The sequence below is a fragment of the Panulirus ornatus genome, chromosome 30, assembly GCF_036320965.1.
Source record: "Panulirus ornatus isolate Po-2019 chromosome 30, ASM3632096v1, whole genome shotgun sequence".
NCBI classification, from domain to species: Eukaryota; Metazoa; Arthropoda; class Malacostraca; order Decapoda; family Palinuridae; genus Panulirus; species Panulirus ornatus.
In genome coordinates this window covers 16896390-16919489 of record NC_092253.1, presented here as the reverse complement: position 1 = coordinate 16919489, position 23100 = coordinate 16896390, and positions in this window count along the sequence as shown.

Sequence of the window (23100 nt, the reverse complement as noted above, 5' to 3'; positions counted from 1 at the left end):
TTCTCTTATCAATGACTTACTTGCATATGCAGGTGTTCTAGCTAGAGACAGAGTAGCTGGCTAGGCACTTTTATATCATGACTCATATTTTTGTGTTTTGGTGATTCTCAGTGTGACATAGTTTATGCAGTTCAGTGATCCTGAATTGTATGATAGTTCGTTACCAGAGTGGATCTTATTTTGAATTTTGAGTATATCTTGTGTGTTAAACTACAAATAATACCTATTGTGCTATACCTAAATTGTATTGTACTGTACAATAGATCTTTTGACATTTCTCATTTAGTATTGTTATCCTGTGTTGGTATAATTTTTTTTTTCATATAGCTTCATCAAGTAATGTCTTCAGTTTTGGTAGGAGTGTGTATATTTCAGTGGAGAGACAGTTACTCTTTACTTGTTGAGGGTCAAAAATTCCAGGATCTTCATTTTCTTGGGTGCATTCTTTTAATAATTTAGTTAAAGGATGGTCAATCCTTAAATCATGGTCACATCATATGATATATGCAGGAGTGGTGCATTATTGGACCCCACCTCCATGAGTGAAAAGTCATCTTTGGTGAGTTTATATCATTGTCATTAGGTTAAAAGGAGAACAATCTTATTAAGGAGCTCTTGAATCCAAAAGGGTCTATCAGATCCCTGATACTGAATGTTGTGTAGCCTTGAAGTTACAAGGGTCCCATCAAAAGGGTCCTAGGGTTAAGAAATTAGAATTACAGGAATAGCTCCCAATATCAAACAATGTTTTAACATTTTCCATCTCCATTTACATATCCATCTGACTTATTGCATTAGTATCCTGTACAAGTATCTGTATTGCTAGATAGGTGCAGGAAATAATTCTGCTTTCCTTAGTACCATTACAGTCACCATGTAGGCATACTTCTGTTGACTCTCAGGCTACGTATACTGTCCCCATGTATAATAGTATATTGTTAGATGACATCACTGATAAGCAGTGCTTATCATAGGAAATAGATGGTGAGAAAAATTAAAGATAACATGTGAAATGTGAGGAAATTAGTGACAGAGAATGATTTTAGTTGAAGAAAAGGAGAAATCCAGTGTGGGACTGACCTGTGTCTTCAACATCCTTGTACTTGTTCTTTGTCTAGTCACAGAAAAGAAATTCCATAATAACCACTTAGTTTTCTCTTTTAAGTAATCTTGGGTATGGAGGACTGGTAATAGATGAGGGTAAAGAGCTAGAATATTTCCATGCATATTTTGATGGTAAAATATCATTTATAAAGTAATGCATATCATTTAATTTGTGTAGTATAATATTTCTACATATACCAGTGTTATTCACAACAAATGTTGTGCCTCTAAGAATTAACTGCAAAGTACGATACAGATAATCAGGACCTCCATATTCTTTCCTTTTTTCTTGAGATGAGTAAGGATTGCTGCAAATGTACCAGCCATACCTTATCATTTATGATGTGCATAAAATGTAATGTCTGTACATATTTAAGATACCTAACACCAAAGCAATGCCTGTGTAAATAAACAGTAAAGTATGAAAGAGAGTTTGAACAAAAGAAGGAAACAAGACCTCTGTGTCCTCCCATCTTATCTCAAGCTCGCACATGTCAGCCACACCCTATCTTCTCACTTTCTCAGCTCTCCACCAGGCCAACACAAAAGTAATTATATTACTTTTTGTGTACTTTCTTTTCCTTTTACATGCTAATCTTTAATGTGTGTTGATGTGAGAGATGCTCTGTGGAAGGTATTAAGAATATATGGTGTGGGTGGCAAGTTGTTAGAAGCAGTGAAAAGTTTTTATCGAGGGTGTAAGGCACATGTACGTGTAGGAAGAGAGGAAAGTGATTGGTTCTCAGTGAATGTAGGTTTGCAGCAGGGGTGTGTGATGTCTCCATGGTTGTTTAATTTGTTTTATGGATGGGGTTGTTAGGGAGGTGAATGCAAGAGTTTTGGAAAGAGGGGCAAGAATGAAGTCTGTTGTGGATGAGAGAGCTTGGGAAGTGAGTCAGTTGTTGTTCGCTGATGATACAGCGCTGGTGGCTGATTCATGTGAGAAACTGCAGAAGCTGGTGACTGAGTTTGGTAAAGTGTGTGAAAGAAGAAAGTTAAGAGTAAATGTGAATAAGAGCAAGGTGATTAGGTACAGTAGGGTTGAGGGTCAAGTCAATTGGGAGGTAAGTTTGAATGGAGAAAAACTGGAGGAAGTGAAGTGTTTTAGATATCTGGGAGTGGATCTGGCAGCGGATGGAACCATGGAAGCGGAAGTGAATCATAGGGTGGGGGAGGGGGCGAAAATCCTGGGAGCCTTGAAGAATGTGTGGAAGTTGAGAACATTATCTCGGAAAGCAAAAATGGGTATGTTTGAAGGAATAGTGGTTCCAGCAATGTTGTATGGTTGCGAGGCGTGGGCTATGGATAGAGTTGTGCGCAGGAAGGTGGATGTGCTGGAAATGAGATGTTTGAGGACAATGTGTGGTGTGAGGTGGTTTGATCGAGTAAGTAATGTAAGGGTAAGAGAGATGTGTGGAAATAAAAAGAGCATGGTTGAGAGAGCAGAAGAGGGTGTTTTGAAATGGTTTGGGCACATGGAGAGAATGAGTGAGGAAAGATTGACCAAGAGGATATATGTGTCGGAGGTGGGGGGAATGAGGAGAAGTGGGAGACCAAGTTGGAAGTGGAAAGATGGAGTGAAAAAGATTTTGAGTGATCGGGGCCTGAACATGCAGGAGGGTGAAAGGCGGGCAAGGAATAGAGTGAATTGGATCGATGTGGTATACCGGGGTTGACGTGCTGTCAGTGGATTGAATCAGGGCATGTGAAGCGTCTGGGGTAAACCATGGAAAGCTGTGTGGGGCCTGGATGTGGAAAGGGCATTATTGCATGACAGCTAGAGACTGAGTGTGAACGAAGAGGCCTTTGTTGTCTTTTCCTAGGGCTACCCCGCACACATGAGGGGGGAGGGGAATGGTATTTTATGTGTGGTGGGGTGGCGATGGGAATGAATAAAGGCAGACAGTGTGAATTGTGTGCATGGGTATATATGTATGTGTCTGTGTGTGTATATATATATGTGTACATTGAGATGTATAGGTATGTATATTTGTGTGTGTGGACGTGTGTGTATATACATGTGTATGGGGGTGGGTTGGGCCATTTCTTTCGTCTGTTTCCTTGCGCTACCTCGCAAACGCGGGAGACAGCGACAAAGCAAAATAAATAAATAAGTAAATAAAATGTAATGTCTGTACATATTTAAGATATCTAACACCAAAGCAATGCCTGTGTAGATAAACAGTAAAGTATGAAAGAGAGTTTGAACAAAAGAAGGAAACAAGACCTCTGTGTCCTCCCATCTTATCTCAAGCTTGCACATGTCAGCCACACCCTATCTTCCCACTTTCTCAGCTCTCCACCAGGCCAACACAAAAGTAATTATATTACTTTTTGTGTACTTTCTTTACCTTTTACATGCTAATCTTTAATGTGTGTTGATGTAATCAACATGAGAAGAAAGGAGAGACAGGTAGTATGTTTGAGGAAAGAAACCTAGATGTTCTGGCATTGAGTGAAACAATGCTCAAGGGTAAAGGGGAATAGTGGTTTGGGAAAGTCTTGGGAGTAAAGTCAGGGGTTGGTGAGAGGATAAGAGCTAAGGAAGGAGTAGCACTTCTCCTGAAGCAGGAGTTGTGGTAGTATGTGATTGAGTGTAAGAAAGTAAATTCTAGATTCATGTGGGTAAAACTGAGAGTGGATAGAGAGAGGTGGGTGATTATTGGTGCTTATGCACCTTGTCATGAAAAGAAAAATCATGGGAAACAAGTGTTTTGGGAGCAACTGAGTGACTGTGTCAGCAGCGTTGATGCATGAGACTGAGTTTTAGTGATGGGTGATTTAGATGTGAAAGTGAGTAATGTGGCAGCTGGGGGTATAATTAGTGTACATGGGGAATTCAGTGTTGTAAATGGAAATGGTACAGAGCTTGTGAATTTGTGTGCTGAAAAAAGACTGGTGATTGGGAATACCTGGTTTAAAAAGAGATATATGTATGTGAGTAGGAGAGATGGTCAAAGGGCATTATTGGATTATGTGTTGATTGATAGGCGTGTAAAAGAGAGACTTTTGGATGTTAACTTCCTGAAAGGGGATGTCTGATCACCATCTTGTGAAGGTGAAGGTGAAGATTTGTAGAGGTTCTCAAAAAAGAAGAGAAAATGTTAGGGAGGAGAGAGTAAGAATGGAAAGGAGACTTGTGTGAGGAAGTACCAGGAGAAATTGAGTGTAAAATGGCAGAAGATGAGAGCAAATGAAAGGAGGGGAGTGGGTGAGGAATGGGATGTATTTAGGGAAGCAGTGATGGCTTGAGAAAAAGATGCATGTGGCTTGAGAAAGGTGGGAGGTGGGCATATTAGAAAGGGTAGTGTGGTGAGATGAAGTAAAGTTGTTAGTGAAGGACAAAAGAGAGGCGTTTCGACGATACTTGTAAGGAAGGAGTGCAGATGACTGGGAGATGTATAAACGAAAGTGGCAGAAGGTCAAGAGAAAGGTGCAAGAGTTGAAAGAGGGCAAATTAGAGTTGGGGAGAGAATCATTAAATTTTAGGGAGAATAAAAAGATTTATGGGAAGGAGGTAAATAACTTGCATAAGACAAAAGAACAAAAGGGGCAAGTGGGGAAGTAATAACAGGTAGTGATGAAGTGAGTATTTTGAAGGTTTGTTAAATGTGTTTGATGATATAGTGGCATATATAGGGTGTTTTGGTTGGGGTGGTGTGTGAAGTGAGAGGGTAAAGGAGAATAGTTTGTTTCAGAGATAAGAGGTAGTGAAAGCATTGCAGAAGCTTAAATCCTTCAAGGCAGTGGGTTTGGATTGGGTTGCAGTGAAATTTATCAGAAATGAGGGTGACTGTGTTGATTGGTTGGTAAGAATATTCATTGTATGTATGAACCATGGTGAAGTGCCTGAAGATTGGCAGAATGCATGCATAGTGCCATTCTGCAAAGGCAAAGGGAATAAAGGTGAGTGTTCAAACTGAAGAGGCATAAGTTTGTTGAGTATTTGTGGGAAATTATATGGGAGAGTATTGATTGAGTGGGTGAATGCTGGTACAGAGCATCAGATTGGGGAGGAGCAGTGTGGTTTCAGAAGAGGTGTGGATCAGGTGTTTGCTTTGAGGAATGTATGTGAGAAATACTTAGAAAAACAGATGGATTTGTATGGAGCATTTATGGATCTGGAGAAGGCATATGGTAGAGTTGATAGAGAAGGTACTAAGGTACTAAGAATATATGGTGTGGGAGGCAAGTAGTTAGAAGCAGTGAAAAGTTTTTATCGAGGATGCAAGGCATGTGTACGTGTAGGAAGAGAAGAAAGTGATTGGTTCTCAGTGAATGTAGGTTTGCGGCAGGGGTGTGTGATGTCTCCATGGTTGTTTAATTTGTTTATGGATGGGGTTGTTAGGGAGGTGAATGCAAGAGTTTTAGAAAGAGGGGCAAGTATGCAGTCTGTTGTGGATGAGAGAGCTTGGGAAGCGAGTCAGTTGTTGTTCGCTGATGATACAGTGCTGGTGGATGATTCGTGTGAGAAACTGCAGAAGCTGGTGACTGAGTTTGGTAAAGTGTGTGAAAGAAGAAAGCTGGGAGTGAATGTGAAAAAGAGCAAGATTGTTAGGTACAGTAGGGTGAGTTTGAATAGAGAAAAACTGGAGGAAGTGAAGTGCTTTAGATATCTGGGAGTGGATTTGGCAGCGGATGGAACCATGGAAGCGGAAGTGAATCATAGGGTGGGGGAGGGGGCGAAAGTTCTGGGAGCGTTGAAGAATGTGGGGAAGTCGAGAACATTATCTCAGAAAGCAAAAATGGGTATGTTTGAAGGAATAGTGGTTCCAACAATGTTATATGGTTGCAAGGCGTGGGCTATGGATAGAGTTGTGTGGAGGAGGGTGGATGTGCTGGAAATGAGATGTGTGAGAACAATATGTGGTGTGAGGTGGTTTGATTGAGTAAGTAATAACAGGGTAAGAGAGATGTGTGGTAATAAGAAGAGTGTGGTTGAAAGAGCAGAGGAGGGGTGTTTTGAAATGGTTTTGTCACATGGATAGAAGGAGTGAGGAGAGATTGGCCAAGAGGATATATATGTCAGAGGTGGAGGGAACGAGGAGAAGTGGGAGACCAAACTGGAGGTGGAAAGATGGAGTGAAGGGGATTTTGAGTGATCGGGGCCTGAACATGCAGGAGGGTGAAGGGCGTGCAAGGAATAGAGTGAATTGGAGCGATGTGGTATACCGGGGTCAACGTGTTGTCAGTGGATTGAACCAGGGCGTGTGAAGCGTCTGGGGAACCATGAAAAGTTCTGTGGGGCTTGGATGTGGAAAGGGAGCTGTGGTTTCGGTGCATTATACATGACAGCTAGAGACTGAGTGTGAACGAATGAGGCCTTTGTTGTCTTTTCCTAGCACTACCTCGTGCACATACGGAGGGGAGGGGGTTGCCATTTCATGTGTGGCGAGGTGGTGATGGGAATGAATAAAGGCAGATAATATGAATTATGTACATGTGTATATATGTATATGTGTGTGTGTGTATATATATGTATACATTGAGATAGGTATAAATATGTGCGTATGTGGACATGTATGTAAATACATGTGCATGTGGGTGGGTTGTGCCATTCTTTCGTCTGTTTCCTTGTGCTACCTTGCTAATGCGGGAGACAGCGACAAAGGAAAATAAATAAATATAAAAAAATATGTATATATATATATATATATATATATATATATATATATATATATATATATATATATATTATATATTTTTTTATACTATTCGCCACTTCCTGCTTCTTTTGGAAAAAAAAAAAGAATACTTCCCACGTATTCCCTGCATGTCGTAGAAGGCGACAAAAAGGGGAGGGAGCGGGGGGCTGGAAATCCTCCCCTCTCTTTTTTTATTTTTTTTTAATTTTCCAAAAGAAGGAACAGAGGGGGCCAGGTGAGGATATTCCAAAAAAGGCCCAGTCCTCTGTTCTTAACGCTACCTTGCTAACGCGGGAAATGGCGAATAGTTTAAAAGAAAAAAAAAGAAAATATATTATTTATATATTTATTTTGCTTTGTCGCTGTCTCCCGTGTTAGCGAGGTAGCGCAAGGAAACAGATGATAGAAATGACCCAACCCACCCCCATACACATGTATATACATACACGTCCACCCACGCAAATATACATACCTATACATCTCAGTGTACACATATATATACACACACAGACGTATACATATATACACTTTCTTTTTTTCCTTTAAACTATTCGCCATTTCCCGCGTTAGCAAGGTAGCATTAAGAACAGAGGACTGGGCCTTTGAGGGAATACCCTCACCTGGCCCAGTTCTCTGTTCCTTCTTTTGGGAAAAAAAAAAAAAAAAAAAAAAAAAAACGAGAGGGGAGGATTTCCAGCCCCCCGCTCCCTCCCCTTTTAGTCGCCTTCTACAACACGCAGGGAATACGTGGGAAGTATTCTTAATCCCCTATCCCCAGGGATACATATATACACATGTACATAATTTATAATGTCTGCCTTTATTCATTCCCATCGCCACCTCCCCACACATGGAATAACAACCCCCCTCCCCCCTCATGTGTGCGAGGTAGCGCTAGGAAAAGACAACAAAGGCCCCATTCGTTCACACTCAGTCTCTGGCTGTCATGTAGTAATGCACCGAAACCACAGCTCCCATTCCACATCCAGGCCCCACAGAACTTTCCATGATTTACCCCAGATGCTGGTTCAATCCATTGACAGCACGTCGACCCTGGTATACCACATCGTTCCAATTCACTCTATTCCTTGCACGCCTTTCACCCTCCTGCATGTTCAGGCCCCGATCACTCAAAATCTTTTTCACTCCATCTTTCCACCTCCAATTTGGTCTCCCACTTCTCCTCGTTCCCTCCACCTCTGACACACATATCCTCTTGGTCAATCTTTCCTCACTCATTCTCTCCATGTGCCCAAACAATTTCAAAACACCCTCTTCTGTTCTCTCAACCACGCTCTTTTTATTTCCACACATCTCTCTTACCCTTACGTTACTTACTCGATCAAACCACCTCACACCACACATTGTCCTCAAACATCTCATTTCCAGCACATCCATCCTCCTGGGCACAACTCTATCCATAGTCCACACCTCGCAACCATACAACATTGTTGGAACCACTATTCCTTCAAACATTCCCATTTTTGCTCTCCGAGATAATGTTCTCGACTTCCACACATTCTTCAAGGCTCCCAGAATTTTCGCCCCCTCCCCCACCCTATGATCCACTTCCGCTTCCATGGTTCCATTCGCTGCCAGATCCACTCCCAGATATCTAAAACACTTCACTTCCTCCAGTTTTTCTCCATTCAAACTCACCTCCCAGTTGACTTGACCCTCAACCCTACTGTACCTAATAACCTTGCTCTTATTCACATTTACTCTTAACTTTCTTCTTTCACACACTTTACCAAACTCAGTCACCAGCTTCTGTAGTTTCTCACATGAATCAGCCACCAGCGCTGTATCATCAGCGAACAACAACTGACTCACTTCCCAAGCTCTCTCATCCCCAACAGACTTCATACTTGCCCCTCTTTCCAAAACTCTTGCATTCACCTCCCTAACAACCCCATCCATAAACAAATTAAACAACCATGGAGACATCACACACCCCTGCCGCAAACCTACATTCACTGAGAACCAATCACTTTCCTCTCTTCCTACACGTACACATGCCTTACATCCTCGATAAAAACTTTTCACTGCTTCTAACAACTTGCCTCCCACACCATATATTCTTAATACCTTCCACAGAGCATCTCTATCAACTCTATCATATGCCTTCTCCAGATCCATAAATGCTACATACAAATCCATTTGCTTTTCTAAGTATTTCTCACATACATTCTTCAAAGCAAACACCTGATCCACACATCCTCTATCACTTCTGAAACCACACTGCTCTTCCCCAATCTGATGCTCTGTACATGCCTTCACCCTCTCAATCAATACCCTCCCATATAATTTGCCAGGAATACTCAACAAACTTATACCTCTGTAATTTGAGCACTCACTCTTATCCCCTTTGCCTTTGTACAATGGCACTATGCACGCATTCCGCCAATCCTCAGGCACCTCACCATGAGTCATACATACATTAAATAACCTTACCAACCAGTCAACAATACAGTCACCCCCTTTTTTAATAAATTCCACTGCAATACTATCCAAACCTGCTGCCTTGCCGGCTTTCATCTTCCGCAAAGCTTTTACTACCTCTTCTCTGTTTACCAAATCATTTTCCCTAACCCTCGCACTTTGCACACCACCTCGACCAAAACACCCTATATCTGCCACTCTATCATCAAACACATTCAACAAACCTTCAAAATACTCACTCCATCTCCTTCTCACATCACCACTACTTGTTATCACCTCCCCATTTGCGCCCTTCACTGAAGTTCCCATTTGCTCCCTTGTCTTACGCACTTTGTTTACCTCCTTCCAGAACATCTTTTTATTCTCCCTAAAATTTAATGATACTCTCTCACCCCAACTCTCATTTGCCCTTTTTTTCACCTCTTGCACCTTTCTCTTGACCTCCTGTCTCTTTCTTTTATACGTCTCCCACTCAATTGCATTTTTTCCCTGCAAAAATAGTCCAAAAGCCTCTCTCTTCTCTTTCACTAATACTCTTACTTCTTCATCCCACCACTCACTACCCTTTCTAATCTACCCACCTCCCACTCTTCTCATACCACAAGCATCTTTTGCGCAATCCATCACTGATTCCCTAAATACATCCCATTCCTCCCCCACTCCCCTTACTTCCATTGTTCTCACCTTTTTCCATTCTGTACTCAGTCTCTCCTGGTACTTCCTCACACAAGTCTCCTTCCCAAGCTCACTTACTCTCACCACCCTCTTCACCCCAACATTCACTCTTCTTTTCTGAAAACCCATACAAATCTTCACCTTAGCCTCCACAAGATAATGATCAGACATCCCTCCAGTTGCACCTCTCAGCACATTAACATCCAAAAGTCTCTCTTTCGCGCGCCTGTCAATTAACACCTAATCCAATAACGCTCTCTGGCCATCTCTCCTACTTACATAAGTATACTTATGTATATCTTGCTTTTTAAACCAGGTGTCGTAGAAAGCGACTAGAGGGGACGGGAGCGGGGGGCCAGAAATCCTCCCCTCCTTGTATTTTTTAAATTTCTAAAATGGGAAACAGAAGGAGTCACGCGGGGAGTGCTCATCCTCCTCGAAGGCTCAGATTGGGGTGCCTAAATGTGTGTGGATGTTACCAAGATGTGAAAAAAGGAGAGATAGGTAGTATGTTTGAGGAAAGGAACTTCAAAGCAAACACCTGATCCACACATCCTCTACCACTTCTGAAACCACACTGCTCTTCCCCAATCTGATGCTCTGTACATGCCTTCACCCTCTCAATCAATACCCTCCCATATAATTTACCAGGAATATATATATACTGGATGTTTTGACTCTGAGTGAAACGAAGCTCAAGGGTAAAGGGGAAGAGTGGTTTGGGAATGTCTTGGGAGTAAAGTCAGGGGTTAGTGAGAGGAGAAGAGCAAGGGAAGGAGTAGCAGTACTCCTGAAACAGGAGTTGTGGAAGTATGTGATAGAATGTAAGAAAGTAAATTCTCGATTAATATGGGTAAAACTGAAAGTTGATGGAGAGAGATGGGTGATTATTGGTGCATATGCACCTGGGCATGAGAAGAAAGATCATGAGAGGCAAGTGTTTTGGGAGCAGCTGAATGAGTGTGTTAGTGGTTTTGATGCACGAGACCGGGTTATAGTGTTGGGTGATTTGAATGCAAAGGTGAGTAATGTGGCAGTTGAGGGAATAATTGGTATACATGGGGTGTTCAGTGTTGTAAATGGAAATGGTGAAGAGCTTGTAGATTTATGTGCTGAAAAAGGACTGATGATTGGGAATATATATATATGGGAATATATATTCATGTGAGAAACTGCAGAAGCTGGTGACTGAGTTTGGTAAAGTGTGTGAAAGAAGAAAGTTAAGAGTAAATGTGAATAAGAGCAAGGTTATTAGGTACAGTAGGGTTGAGGGTCAATTCAATTGGGAGGTGAGTTTGAATGGAGAAAAACTGGAGGAAGTGAAGTGTTTTAGATATCTGGGAGTGGATCTGACAGCGGATGGAACCATGGAAGCGGAAGTGGATCATAGGGTGGGGGAGGGGGCGAAAATTCTGGGAGCCTTGAAGAATGTGTGGAAGTCGAGAACATTATCTCGGAAAGCAAAAATGGGTATGTTTGAAGGAATAGTGGTTCCAACAATGTTGTATGGTTGCGAGGCGTGGACTATGGATAGAGTTGTGACCAGGAGGATGGATGTGCTGGAAATGAGATGTTTGAGGACAATGTGTGGTGTGAGGTGGTTTGATCGAGTAAGTAACGTAAGGGTAAGAGAGATGTGTGGAAATAAAAAGAGCGTGGTTGAGAGAGCAGAAGAGGGTGTTTTGAAATGGTTTGGTCACATGGAGAGAATGAGTGAGGAAAGATTGACCAAGAGGATATATGTGTCGGAGGTGGAGGGAACGAGGAGAAGAGGGAGACCAAATTGGAGGTGGAAAGATGGAGTGAAAAAGATTTTGTGTGATCGGTGCCTGAACATGCAGGAGGGTGAAAGGAGGGCAAAGAATAGAGTGAATTGGAGCGATGTGGTATACCGGGGTTGACGTGCTGTCAGTGGATTGAATCAAAGCATGTGTATGGGGGTGGGTTGGGCCATTTCTTTCGTCTGTTTCCTTGCGCTACCTCGCAAACGCGGGAGACAGCGACAAAAAAAAAAAAAAAAAAAAATATATATATATATATATATATATATATATATATATATATATATATATATATATATATATATATATATATATTTTTTTTTTCTTTTTTTCTTTTTGCTTTGTCGCTGTCTCCAGCGTTTGTGAGGTAGCGCAAGGAAACAGATGAAAGAAATGGCCCAACCCACCCCCATACACATGTATATACATACGTCCACACACGCAAATATACATACCTACACAGCTTTCCATGGTTTACCCCAGACGCTTCACATGCCCTGATTCAATCCACTGACAGCACGTCAACCCTGGTATACCACACCGATCCAATTCACTCTATTCCTTGCCCTCCTTTCACCCTCCTTTCACCCTCCTGCATGTTCAGGCCCCGATCACGCAAAATCTTTTTCACTCCATCTTTCCACCTCCAATTTGGTCTCCCACTTCTCCTCGTTCCCTCCACCTCCGACACATATATCCTCTTGGTCAATCTTTCCTCACTCATTCTCTCCATGTGCCCAAACCATTTCAAAACACCCTCTTCTGCTCTCTCAACCACGCTCTTTTTATTTCCACACATCTCTCTTACCCTTACGTTACTTACTCGATCAAACCACCTCACACCACACACTGTCCTCAAACATCTCATTTCCAGCACATCCATCCTCCTGCGCACCACTCTATCCATAGCCCACGCCTCGCAACCATGCAACATTGTTGGAACCACTATTCCTTCAAACATACCCATTTTTGCTTTCCGAGATAATGTTCTCGACTTCCACACATTCTTCAAGGCTCCCAGAATTTTCGCCCCCTCCCCCACCCTATGATCCACTTCCGCTTCCATGGTTCCATCCGCTGCCAGATCCACTCCCAGATATCTAAAACACTTCACTTCCTCCAGTTTTTCTCCATTCAAACTCACCTCCTAATTGACTTGACCCTCAACCCTACTGTACCTAATAACCTTGCTCTTATTCACATTTACTCTTAACTTTCTTCTTTCACACACTTTACCAAACTCAGTCACCAGCTTCTGCAGTTTCTCACATGAATCAGCCACCAGCGCTGTATCATCACCGAACAACTGACTCACTTCCCAAGCTCTCTCATCCCCAACAGACTTCATACTTGCCCCTCTTTCCAAAACAACCTTTCCCTAACAACCCCATCCATAAACAAATTAAACAACCATGGAGACATCACACACCCCTGCCGCAAACCTACATTCACTGAGAACCAATCACTTTCTTCTCTTCCTACACGTACACATGCCTTACATCCTCGATAAAAACTTTTCACTGCTTCTAACAACTTGCCTCCCACACCATATATTCTTAATACCTTCCATACCTTGCATATATATATATATATATATATGCACATACATATACATACATGTAGATATACATACACATACATATACATATAAACACATGTATTTATTCTGGAAAACAAATAAGCAAACAAAAGGCCGCATTCATTCACAAGAAATCTCTAGTTGTTGTTTGTAACGCACGGAACTCACTCAACTTTCCACGCCTATGCCCACAGACCTTTCCATGGTTTATCCAGACGTTCACATTCACTGGTTCAATCCAGTGACAGCATGTTGGCCCTGATATACCACATCATTCCAATCACATCTATTCCTTCACGCTCTCACCTCCTGTATGTTCAGGGTCGATTGCTCAAAATCTTTTTCACTCCATCCCCACCTCCAATATGCCCACTCTCTCTTGTTCCCTTCACATTTGAAACATATTTCCTCTTTGTCACCTTTCCTCACTCATTCCTCCCATTGCCCAAATCATTTCAACACACTCATTTCTACTTTATCATTCACATCTCTTTATATATATCTCACCAACTCTCATTCTTTTCACATCCTTTACATTTCATCTTACTCTGATCATCTTTTTTATACAGCTCACACCAATATTTTTTTCCTGCAAAACATTTCATTTCCATCACATACTCTACTTCTCATCCCATACTACCTTCTATCTACACTCCCATTTTCATCCAACATCTTTGCGCAATCCACATGTTCCCTAATACATCCCATCCTCCCCCACTCCCTTACTTTGTTCCACCTTTCTCCAGATTCTAAACATTCTCTACTTCCTCACACATTTCTCCATTCAATCACTCCCAACTTTTCCCACCTCTCAACCTACATTGACCTTTCTTTATTGACCATTACTTCACCTTAGCCTCCACAAGATAATGATCAGACATCCCTCCAGTTGCACCTCTCAGCACATTAACATCCAAAAGTCTCTCTTTCGCGCGCCTGTCAATTAACACCTAATCCAATAACGCTCTCTGGCCATCTCTCCTACTTACATAAGTATACTTATGTATATCTTGCTTTTTAAACCAGGTGTCGTAGAAAGCGACTAGAGGGGACGGGAGCGGGGGGCCAGAAATCCTCCCCTCCTTGTATTTTTTAAATTTCTAAAATGGGAAACAGAAGAAGGAGTCACGCGGGGAGTGCTCATCCTCCTCGAAGGCTCAGATTGGGGTGCCTAAATGTGTGTGGATGTTACCAAGATGTGAAAAAAGGAGAGAAAGGTAGTATGTTTGAGGAAAGGAACTTCAAAGCAAACACCTGATCCACACATCCTCTACCACTTCTGAAACCACACTGCTCTTCCCCAATCTGATGCTCTGTACATGCCTTCACCCTCTCAATCAATACCCTCCCATATAATTTACCAGGAATATATATATACTGGATGTTTTGACTCTGAGTGAAACGAAGCTCAAGGGTAAAGGGGAAGAGTGGTTTGGGAATGTCTTGGGAGTAAAGTCAGGGGTTAGTGAGAGGAGAAGAGCAAGGGAAGGAGTAGCAGTACTCCTGAAACAGGAGTTGTGGAAGTATGTGATAGAATGTAAGAAAGTAAATTCTCGAGTAATATGGGTAAAACTGAAAGTTGATGGAGAGAGATGGGTGATTATTGGTGCATATGCACCTAGGCATGAGAAGAAAGATCATGAGAGGCAAGTGTTTTGGGAGCAGCTGAATGAGTGTGTTAGTGGTTTTGATGCACGAGACCGGGTTATAGTGTTGGGTGATTTGAATGCAAAGGTGAGTAATGTGGCAGTTGAGGGAATAATTGGTATACATGGGGTGTTCAGTGTTGTAAATGGAAATGGTGAAGAGCTTGTAGATTTATGTGCTGAAAAAGGACTGATGATTGGGAATATATATATATGGGAATATATATTCATGTGAGAAACTGCAGAAGCTGGTGACTGAGTTTGGTAAAGTGTGTGAAAGAAGAAAGTTAAGAGTAAATGTGAATAAGAGCAAGGTTATTAGGTACAGTAGGGTTGAGGGTCAATTCAATTGGGAGGTGAGTTTGAATGGAGAAAAACTGGAGCAAGTGAAGTGTTTTAGATATCTGGGAGTGGATCTGACAGCGGATGGAACCATGGAAGCGGAAGTGGATCATAGGGTGGGGGAGGGGGCGAAAATTCTGGGAGCCTTGAAGAATGTGTGGAAGTCGAGAACATTATCTCGGAAAGCAAAAATGGGTATGTTTGAAGGAATAGTGGTTCCAACAATGTTGTATGGTTGCGAGGCGTGGACTATGGATAGAGTTGTGCCCAGGAGGATGGATGTGCTGGAAATGAGATGTTTGAGGACAATGTGTGGTGTGAGGTGGTTTGATCGAGTAAGTAACGTAAGGGTAAGAGAGATGTGTGGAAATAAAAAGAGCGTGGTTGAGAGAGCAGAAGAGGGTGTTTTGAAATGGTTTGGTCACATGGAGAGAATGAGTGAGGAAAGATTGACCAAGAGGATATATGTGTCGGAGGTGGAGGGAACGAGGAGAAGAGGGAGACCAAATTGGAGGTGGAAAGATGGAGTGAAAAAGATTTTGTGTGATCGGTGCCTGAACATGCAGGAGGGTGAAAGGAGGGCAAAGAATAGAGTGAATTGGAGCGATGTGGTATACCGGGGTTGACGTGCTGTCAGTGGATTGAATCAAAGCATGTGTATGGGGGTGGGTTGGGCCATTTCTTTCGTCTGTTTCCTTGCGCTACCTCGCAAACGCGGGAGACAGCGACAAAAAAAAAAAAAAAATATATATATATATATATATATATATATATATATATATATATATATATATATATATATATATATATTTTTTTTTTCTTTTTTTTCTTTTTGCTTTGTCGCTGTCTCCAGCGTTTGTGAGGTAGCGCAAGGAAACAGATGAAAGAAATGGCCCAACCCACCCCCATACACATGTATATACATACGTCCACACACGCAAATATACATACCTACACAGCTTTCCATGGTTTACCCCAGACGCTTCACATGCCCTGATTCAATCCACTGACAGCACGTCAACCCTGGTATACCACACCGATCCAATTCACTCTATTCCTTGCCCTCCTTTCACCCTCCTGCATGTTCAGGCCCCGATCACGCAAAATCTTTTTCACTCCATCTTTCCACCTCCAATTTGGTCTCCCACTTCTCCTCGTTCCCTCCACCTCCGACACATATATCCTCTTGGTCAATCTTTCCTCACTCATTCTCTCCATGTGCCCAAACCATTTCAAAACACCCTCTTCTGCTCTCTCAACCACGCTCTTTTTATTTCCACACATCTCTCTTACCCTTACGTTACTTACTCGATCAAACCACCTCACACCACACACTGTCCTCAAACATCTCATTTCCAGCACATCCATCCTCCTGCGCACCACTCTATCCATAGCCCACGCCTTGCAACCATGCAACATTGTTGGAACCACTATTCCTTCAAACATACCCATTTTTGCTTTCCGAGATAATGTTCTCGACTTCCACACATTCTTCAAGGCTCCCAGAATTTTCGCCCCCTCCCCCACCCTATGATCCACTTCCGCTTCCATGGTTCCATCCGCTGCCAGATCCACTCCCAGATATCTAAAACACTTCACTTCCTCCAGTTTTTCTCCATTCAAACTCACCTCCTAATTGACTTGACCCTCAACCCTACTGTACCTAATAACCTTGCTCTTATTCACATTTACTCTTAACTTTCTTCTTTCACACACTTTACCAAACTCAGTCACCAGCTTCTGCAGTTTCTCACATGAATCAGCCACCAGCGCTGTATCATCACCGAACAACAACAACTGACTCACTTCCCAAGCTCTCTCATCCCCAACAGACTTCATACTTGCCCCTCTTTCCTAAACAACCTTTCCCTAACAACCCCATCCATAAACAAATTAAACAACCATGGAGACATCACACTCCCCTGCCGCAAACCTACATTCACTGAGAACCAATCACTTTCTTCTCTTCCTACACGTACACATGCCTTACATCCTTGATAAAAACTTTTCACTGCTTCTAACAACTTGCCTCCCACACCATATATTCTTAATACCTTCCATACCTTGCATATATATATATATATATATATATATATATATGCACATACATATACATACATGTAGATATACATACACATACATATACATATAAACATATGTATTTATTCTGGAAAACAAATAAGCAAACAAAAGGCCGCATTCATTCACAAGAAATCTCTAGTTGTTGTTTGTAACGCACCGGAACCTCATCTCACTTTCCACGTCCATGCCCCACAGACCTTTCCATGGTTTACTCCAGACGTTTCACATTCACTGGTTCAATCCAGTGACAGCATGTTGGCCCTGATATACCACATCATTCCAATCAAATCTATTCCTTACACGCCTCTCACCCTCCTGTATGTTCAGGGTCTGATTGCTCAAAATCTTTTTCACTCCATCCCTCCACCTCCAATATAGTCTCCCACTTCTTGTTCCCTTCACATTTGAAACATATTTCCTCTTTGTCAACCTTTCCTCACTCATTCTCTCCATATGCCCAAATCATTTCAACACACTCATTTCTACTTTATCATTCACACTCTTTATTATTACAAATCTCTCTTATCCTTTCATTACTTACTCGATCAAACCAACTCACACCACATATTGTCCTTAAACATTTCATTTCCAACATATCCACCCTCCTTGATATTGTTGGAACTACTATGCCTTCAAACATACCCATTTTTGCTTTCTGAGATAACATTCTCTTTCCACACATTCTACATTGCTCCCAGAACCTTTGCCCCCATCCCCACCCTGTGACTCACTCCCACTTACATGGTTCCATTCATTGCTAAGTCCACTCCCAGATATCTAAAACAATTCACTTCCTCCAATTTTTCTCCATTCAAACTCACATCCCAACTAACTTGTCCCTCAACCCTGCTGAACCTAATGACCTTGCTTTTATTGACATTTATGTTTTGTGTTAAATGCAATGGCCTTCATTAGGGCATTTAATGTGTGTGTGTGTGTGATTTATGTCTTTAGGGAGATGGAACGTTATTGTCTGAGGTTACAAGTGGGGAGGACGAGGGTAATGTGGGAGGTGAAGCTTTTCTCTGTTCTTTGATAGAGGCGGTTGTAATGGTTTTATAGCTCACCATGTTAAGGTAGTAGAACTAGTTTGATGTCTCTCAGTGACTAGAATGATGATAATGCTATTTAGAGTATAGACTCCCTCTATGGTCTCTTTTGGTAAGTGGTTTTGTCTGTGTTTCCATTGTGACGTCTGCAATTAGTGAAAAATAGTTAGGTTGTATAGCTTTGCCTATCAAAGAAATTCAAACAGCATCAAACCCTGGGACACTTTCAAGGCTGCTTATGACAGTGGAATATAACAGAGACTCACAGCTTAGTGTGGGACAGTTGCCTCCACTTCCAACAGAGATAGTCAATGTCATCCATCTTCTCTTTCCATGAGGTGTGAACCCAGAGAGTATTGATTGGTTACTTTGAAGTTTTCATTTCAAGCTACTTCCAAGCTTTTATTGTTCAGTTTTGTTTTCCAAAGTCTCACTATATGTGGTGTTAACTTCTGTGCTGATAAACTAACAAGAAGTTCCTGTGATGTCATGCCTTCTTTTCCATGGCATATGAACCTGAGAGTATCAGCACATGAGTTTGAAGCCAAACGTGGTTAAATAGAGGCATTCTCTGATCTCAGGCTATAAGACCAAGCCATTCATCCTTTTACATCATGCATACATTGATTGGTATCAGTGTTACCTTGACCCAATTAGGACTAATAAAAATTCATGTGTGGAAGTAGCTTTTATTATTGACTAATGATGACTGATATTAGCCATTACTTGATAATCATTTAACTGTCAGAGGTGGAATCACCATGGGCAGGGTTGGTAAAGAGGTGAGGATGGTGAGAAGCAAAATGTTGCAGAGGGTAAAGTTAAGTTAAACATGTTGTGTCTGGCCTGCCTCTGGTAATCATAGTATGTAACAGTAGAATGAAGATTTTTGGAAAAAAAAAAAAATCAAGAAAACATTGCTGATGAGGTTACATAGTAACCTTTGTGCTGGATGTCTTTCTTTGATAGCACTTCATTGGTTTCTTTCTATTTGCTGCCATGCTCACCCCCCAATTTTCTGCCCTGTGGTTTTACTGTTCAAATGCAGTAGAGGAAATGCTCTATTGGAACAAATTTCTTTCTAGAGACTGGTCCTATTAAACACTAGATGTAACATGTATTTTTTATGATTATACTTGATTGCTGTTTCCCACATCAGCGAGGTAGCGCCAGGAAACAGACAAAGAATGGTCCGTCCACTCGTATACACATATATATACATAAATGCCCATACACACACATATACATACATATACATATCACCATACACACATACATACACAGATGTATAATTATACACATATGTACATATTCATACTTTCTTGCCTTCATCCATTCTTGTTGCTACCCCATCCCACAGGAAACAGCATTGCTACCACAGCTCCCTATCCACAACCAGGCCCCACAGACCTTTCCATGGTTTACCACAGACATTTCACATGCCCTGGTTCAGTCTGGACATTGACAGCATATAGGTATGGTATTTACTAAAGGATCCTTATTTGATATATAATCCATATAACTACAGAATAATAATTTTGTTAAAAATCCTATAGTATATATATGACTGCTCCTTGTATGAATGAGTGTTCATATCTGATTATAACATTTCTCATAGATGTTATATTCATTAGGTAAACTTCATCGGTTTCCAGTAATGTTGAAATGTGATGGAGATTCAGTCTGCAAGAACAGCATAATGTAAGACGTGAAGAAAAATGAGACCATTGATGGGCTTTTTCATGGAGCATGGTGTGAGTGCGGTGAGAATGAGGTTCTGTGATGGTGGATGTCACTGCAGGATCAGTCACATATAAGCCTGGAGTTGTCATGAGTGATTATACAGATATCAAGTTTAGCATTAGTTGATAGAATCACAAGGAACTCTTTATATTATTTTGCCTTGGAGATGAACTTTGAAACAACTTACTGAATGTAACCAAAGCCATCATACTTAACCTATCAGTAATATTATATTTATTTCTTTTATTCTTATATACTTTGTCACTGTCTCCTGCGTTAGTGAGGTAGCGCAAGGAAACAGACGAAAGAATGGCCCAACCCGCCCACATACATATGTATATACATACACGTCCACACACGCACATATACATACCTATACATTTCAACGTATGAATATATATGCATACACAGACATATACATATATACGCATGTACATAATTCATACTGGCTGCCTTTATTCATTCCCGTAGCCACCCCGCCACACATGAAATGACACCCCCTCCCCTTGCATGCGTGCGAGGTAGTGCTAGGAAAAGACAACAAAGGCCACATTCGTTCACACTCAGTCTCTAGCTGTAATGTATAATGCACCGGAACCACAGCTCCCTTTCCACATCCAGGCCCTACAAAACTTTCCATGGTTTACCTCAGACGCTTCACATGCCCTGGTTCAATCCATTGACAGCATGTCAACCCCGATATACCACATAGTTCCAATCCACTCTATTCCTTGCATGCGTTTCACCCTCCTGCATGTTTAGGCCCTGATCTCTCAAAATCTTTTGCACTCCATCCTTCCACCTCCAATTTGGTCTCCCACTTCTCGTCACCTCTGCCTCTGACACATATATCCTCTTGGTCAATCTTTCCTCTCTCATTCTCTCCATGTGAACAAACCATTTCAGTACACCCTCTTGTGCTCTCTCAACCACACTCTTTTTATTACCACACATCTCTCTTACCCTTTCATCACTTACTCGACCAAACCCCCTCACACCACATATTGTCCTCAAACATCCCATTTCCAACACATCCACCCTCCTCTGCACAACTCTATCTATAGCCCATGCCTCACCACCATATAACATTGTTGGAACCACTATTCCTTCAAACATACCCATTTTTGATCTCCAAAATAACGCTCTCGCCTTCCACACATTCTTCAACACTCTCAGAACCGTCGCCCCCTCACCGAACCTGTGACTCACTTCTGCTTCCATGGTTCCATCCGATGCCAAATCCACTCCCAGATATCTAAAACACTTCACTTTCTCCACTTTTTCTCCCAACTGACTTGTCTGTCAACCCTACTGAATCTAATAACCTTGCTCTTATTCACATTTACTCTCGGCTTTCTTCTTTCACACACTGTACCAAACTCAGTCACCAGCTTCTGCAGTTTCTCACCCGAATCAGCCAACAATGCTCTATCATCAGTGAACAACAACTGACTCACTTCCCAAGCCCTCTCATCCACAACATTGGATACTTGCCCCTCTCTCCAAAACTCTTGCATTCACCTCCCTAACCACCCATCCATAAACAAATTAAACAACTATGTAGACATCACGCACCCCTGCTGCACACTGACATTCACTGGGAACCAATTACTTTCCTCTCTACCTACTCGTACACATGCCTTACATCCTTGATAAAAACTTTTCACTGCTTCTAGCAATTTGCCTCCCACATCATTTACTTTTAATACCTTCCACAGAGCATCTCTATCAACTCTATCATATGCCTTCTCCAGATCCATAAATGCTACATACAAATACCTTTTTTTCTAAGTATTTTTCACATACATTCTTCAAAGCAAACACCTGATCCACAAATCCTCTACCACTTTTGAAACCACACTTCTCTTCCCCAATCTGATGCTCTGTACATGCCTTCACCCTCTCAATCAATACCCTCCTATATAATTTCCCAGGAATACTCAACAAACTTATACCTCTGTAATTTAAACACTCACCTTTATCTCCTTTGCCTTTGTACAATGGCACTATGCATGCATTCCGCCAATCCTCAAGCACTTCACCATGAGCCATACATCCACTAAAATATCCTCACCAACCAGTCAACGGCACAGACATCCCTTTTTTAATAAATTCCACTGCAGTACCATCAAACCTGTTGCCTTGCCAGCTTTCATCTATTCACCAAACCCTGACCCTCTCACTTCACACACCATCTCGACCAAAACACCCTATATCTGCAACTCTATCATCTAACACATTCAACAAACCTTCAAAATATTAACTCCATCTCACCTCACCACTACTTGTTATTACCTACCCATTAGCCCCCTTCACCAATGTTCCCATTTGTTCTGTTGTCTTATGCACTTTATTTACCTCCTTCCAAAACATCTTTTTATTCTCCCTAGAATTTAACGATACTCTCTCACCCCAACTCTCATTTGCCCCCTTTTTGACCTCTTGCACCTTTGTTCTGTTGTCTTATGCACTTTATTTACCTCCTTCCAAAACATCTTTTTATTCTCCCTAGAATTTAACGATACTCTCTCACCCCAACTCTCATTTGCCCCCTTTTTGACCTCTTGCACCTTTCTCTTGACCTCCTACCTCTTTCTTTTATACATCTCATAGTCATTTGCACTATTTCCCTGCAAAAATTGTCCAAATGCCTCTCTCTTCTCTTTCACTAACAATCTTACTTCTTCATCCCACCACTCCCTACCCTTTCTAATCTGCCCACCTCCCACCTTTCTCATGCCACAGGCTTCTTTTGCATAAGCCATCACTGCTTCCCTAAATACATTCCTCCCCCGCTCCCCAACATTCTCTTTTCTGTTCTGAAAACCTCTACAAATCTTCACCTTCGCCTCCACAAGATAATGATCAGACATCCCTCCAGCTGCCCCTCTCAGCATAACATCCAAAAGTCTCTTTCACGCACCTATCAATTAACATGTAATCCAATAATGTTCTCTGGCCATCTCTCCTACTTACATAGTATACTTATGTATATCTCTTTTTAAACCAGGT